This window comes from Herpailurus yagouaroundi, unplaced genomic scaffold (genome assembly GCF_014898765.1).
Source record: "Herpailurus yagouaroundi ecotype Mexico unplaced genomic scaffold, PumYag 197, whole genome shotgun sequence".
In the NCBI taxonomy this organism is placed as follows: Eukaryota; Metazoa; Chordata; class Mammalia; order Carnivora; family Felidae; genus Herpailurus; species Herpailurus yagouaroundi.
The window spans coordinates 31,349,257-31,354,012 of NW_024412428.1; the positions used below are offsets into that span (position 1 = coordinate 31,349,257).

The 4,756-nt window shown below is 35.6% G+C and overlaps 1 non-coding gene across 1 annotated transcript; it reads left to right on the forward strand.

Moving 5' to 3' along the window:
* Positions 1-2,648: 2,648 nt before the first annotated feature.
* LOC121013050 (U6 spliceosomal RNA) lies at positions 2,649-2,755 on the forward strand. Its single transcript, XR_005782479.1, has one exon. It is a non-coding gene; the product is annotated as a U6 spliceosomal RNA (small nuclear RNA).
* The last annotated feature ends 2,001 nt before the right edge of the window (positions 2,756-4,756 follow it).

Below are 4,756 nucleotides of genomic sequence, written 5' to 3' on the forward strand. Positions count from 1 at the left end.
TTCGTGAGTTCAAGCCCCATGTCAGCCTCTGTGCTGGCAGCTGAGAACTTACTTGAGATTCTATCTCTCCCTCTCTCTCTGCCCCTCCCCTACTTGTACTCTCATTGTCTCTCTCAAAATAAATAATTTTAAAAAATTTAAAAAAATGTCTCCAAATGGAGGTTTTAATTTAGGCATGAAGTGATAATTGGGCTTAATGTTATTTTGTTGAGAATGATGGTATGTGTATCTCAATAGGGTTCAAGGATGGAGAATGTATTGATAAATTGTGTTTCACCAGCAGTGAGGAGTAGAGTAAAATATTGACTACTTCTGAGTCAAATAACCTACTTGTTTTCCTGGCACCATCTTATTCAAACATTTACATCTGTGGAAATTGTTTGCATTTGCTCCTTTTTCAAAAAAATCGATCCTACTCTGTGGCAGTTATCAATTAACTGCCTCTCATCTCATTTCCTGTTTTATTAAACTGGAGCTTAACCCTGTGAACAGGTTGGGCTTAGAAGAAACTGACAACTTGAACCTATAATAACTCTAAGCTTCCCTATGCCATTTAAGTAACCTGACCACTGGTACCTGAGGAAATGAACCTTCCTTTGCTTAAAACCTCTGTTAATCTTTCTGGGGCAGACACTTTCAAGGGGATACTAATTCTTCTTGCTACTTGACCCATGAATAGAGTCACATCTCAACATGAATGTAAAGAAATGACCCCAGGGAGACAATTCTGTAAATTTCTTCAGAGTGCTACATTATATCTAGCTTCCAAAGCCTTTCTTATTCAAACATCCTCTTTACTTAGAATTAAGTAAGGATTATGGGAAAGCATGAAAATATTCATGGAGAATGTCTTCTGACAATTTATTGTAAAGAACAGCAAGGACTTACTTGGCCCACAGGGACCAAACATCTCATTAATCTTGATCTCCCAAGAAATCAAATAGATGGAGAGCATACTCGAATATTGCATGACTAATATAAAAGTGAGGGAAAAAAAAAAAGCCTTCTAGATCTGGTGGCCAAAAAAAAAAAAAAAAAAAAAAAAAAAAGACTTGAGTCAGTACAGTGCAAAATCATGGCCTTATACCCAGTGCTAGACTAAAGCCAGGTCACCGACATAGAGCACCTTGATTGAAAGGGAGGGTGGTCCCTCCTGGATATCAGATAACCATGCGGCCCAAGTTTTCCATGTCTGATCCATTTATTTATAAAAAGTTGGACATGTGTAGCAACAATCTATCATCAAGTAGAAATAATATATAAAAAATGGGTTTTGGCAAGGCTGGAATATACAAGTAAGTTGCATAAGCAAATGTCTCAGTCTTTTTTGAAACTGATTTCTTCTTCATTGCCTCCTTTCCATCAGTCCACACCCATTGCCTTGTAACAATTGCATACAACCAGTTGACTGGAAATAAAACACTGGGGTCTAGTTTACATCTGGGTCTGCAGGATATGCTGGTATTACCTGAAAGTACAATTGCAGCGTTACATCCCCACTCAGAATGACTGCTAATATTGAGTACTTACTCTTAATCACAAGTAGTTCACATTAAATATCTGGGATTAACTCTACACTGGCACTGTCCAGTATTAATACTTTCTAATATGGTAGCACTAACCACATACGACTGTTGAACACTTGAAATGTGGCTAATGCTACTGAGGAGCTGAACTTTAAAATTTTCTTAACATTAACTGACATAAATTTAAATGTGTATAGTCATATGAGGCTAGAGGACATGTTATTAGACAGTGTAGTTTGAGACAAATTTTGTTTTATTTGGTAGACACATAAAATGGACATTAATATCTGTTATTCCTTTAGTATCTTCAAATCAGCCCTCTCCTTGTTATACTGATGGTTACCTCTTTTAATTCAGTTTTTTCATCTGTATTGTTGCACCATCTTCCTGTATGTTCCCCTGTCATTGTACTCCATCCTAGAGACCCTAAGATATTTGTAAAACATAAAAAACTTTGTCACTTCTGTGTTTACACTCAGCTCCCCAAAGCCTTCAGTATTTTGGCCCCAGATTTACTCTCTAGCCTCAGACTCCTGCCACATCATCAAAAACTCACCCGATTCAGGAGGACATATCACTCCTTCTAAAATTCTTTTAAGAAATTGTATATTTTTATGTCTTCATGATTTTGCATCTTCTAATTGCTCTTTCCGGAATGATTCTCCAGCATTTTCACTGATGTTTCTCTAATTCTTCCTTTAAGACTAAGCTCATTTGTAACCCGGTGATCTTTAACTACTCCTAATTCCCCAGGGAAATCTATGTTAAGGATCTCTCTTCACTGTTTACATAACATACACTTTTGCTATCCTGGTAATAACTACTAAATTAACAGCTGACTGTGCTCAGAAATAAAAGCTTAGTAGTCCAGGACTCACAATATAAAATGTTTTCTTCAATGTCGAGTACTCATTAAAAGAGAACCCCTGAATGATGACGAGAATTGTGAGAAATTAAGAGAGTTATCTAATATGATGGTTCCATGGTATATTTGATGGCTTAAATATATTGATAGTTTTGAAATACGTAGGTTGTCAATGAACTTTGTTCAAATAAACTAAACACTTTTCCTCACTTCTGTTCAATATTAAATGATTTTATATTGAAAAATATTTGCACCCAGTGCTCACTTTGGTAGCACGTGCACTAAAATTGGAAAGATGCATAGAAGACCACCACGGCCCTTGTGCAAAGGTGACATGCACATTCATGGAAATCTCCCAACCTAGATTTCAACTTGCAGTATATTGGAAAGTATGTAATTCAAGGACAAGAATATTCTTAATTTTTATGTGTTCCAGACATCCCATTTAACTGAACATGGTGGCAGTATTTATCTTTATTTAAAAAGTTCTTGTGAGGAGGCGACATAGTAGGGGATGATGAAATTATCCAGAAAATGGTTTCTGTGAGACTTTACTTTGATATCAAGTCTTGATAACTTGTTATTTTACCTTTAGATAGTAGAGACTTACTTTCACTATAAAAATTCTGATTTTTTTGGGGCGCCTGGGTGGCTTAGTTAAGCGTCCAACTCCTGATCTTAGCTCAGGTCATGATTTCGTAGATCATGAGTTCAAGCCCCAGGTCAGGCTCTGTGCTGACAATGCAGGGCCTGCTTGGGATTCTCACTCTCCCTCTCCCTTTGCCCCTTCCCTGCTCACACTCTCTTTGTCTCTCTAAACAAACAAACAAACAAACTTACAAAAAATTCCGATTTTCTTAGTTTCCTGAATAGAACTTACACATCGGATGTAAAAGAGTAATGCTCCCCCCAACCATGATATATAATGTGCCATGAGAAACAGCTTTGTCACTTACTGTCATTAAGTACCCATTAATACAGTATTTTTGTCTGTTTATATCATGAGATGATTGATTTAAAAAATTTATAAATGTATTATGTGTGCACATTTCTTCATCTGATACATTCATTGAGAATCTCATCCTTGATGAACTTTCCATGCATGCTTATTTTACATTTATTTTCCTTGTTATCTCACTGTCATGAGTCCTAAAAGTATGCATAATGGGAATAATTACTCTTAAGCTTATGTGCCCTTTATTTCACAGTGCATTTAGAAGACCCAATCTATGAAAGAGTGACTTTCTTTTTCTCTAAAATAACTACCAATTCAAGGTGTTTATTGGTGGCAGCACGGTCCATTAACGCAATCCCCTAAGACTTGCACTCTGCTATGATGAACAGATTCTGCTACGGAAGAACATCCCAGGCAATAAAAATATAATCTCTTTTCAGAGTCATTACCCTCAGCAATTAAAGCTTTTAAAAGTAGAAAACTCATATTTTCAAGTTTTTTCATTAGGTGATTAGATTTTTTAAAAAATAGGGTGTAAATAAAGAAGTGATAGTTGGATATTTTACTCTTACAAATTAGTTCCTAAACTGATTTGCACTTTGAAGTTAGTCTAAGCTACTGAAGCAATCTTGCTCTTTTAAGAGTAACTCTGTTACAAAATTTTTCAGTTTTAAGTACTCGTTTAGTTAAAAACTCATTAGTAACTTCTCTTGCTAATTGTTTATAAAACTAGGTATCTTGGAATAACTGCAGTTTGGAAAAACTAAACTTTGTTATATTAATTGCTGAGAAGTCACAGAAGTAAAGATCAGATAGTGTCTAAAAATGGAAATTAAAGGAGGACTCCTGGGAAAACATGAGCTTCTCCCACAATGGCTGTCTGGGGTGCAGTGAACCAAGAGAAAGCCTAGGTTCTGTCCAAGATGGAATCTAACAAAAAATCCTCTTGCTCCCACAACATCCTGTGCACACATGCTCAACACTGTGATCAGTTTGGGCCATACAATCAATGTAAATGTGAACAAGAAATAAACTCTCCTGAAAAAAGGGGGCAATAATGAAACCTGACTATCTTGATGTTTTAGTACTCAGGAGAGGGAGGAAATTAGTTTCCCTTATGAATATGTGACATCTAATGGACCTCTTATGATTTTTATAGTTCAAACCACTTTGGAGCAAAAATATACAAACAAAGAAAAACTCAACAAACCAAAGAAAATTTTAAAAATAACCCATCTCTTCAAAGTGAGAATTTAAATAGTCTTCTAAGTCAGTACTATTCTTGAGTAATCAACAGGTATAAAAACAAATACTCTCTGAAAGAATGTAATTTCAGCTCAGTGTCACAGTACTTCTACAAAGTTCCAAGAAAAAAATTACTTGAAATTTAAAAAGAGATATCCTAAACAT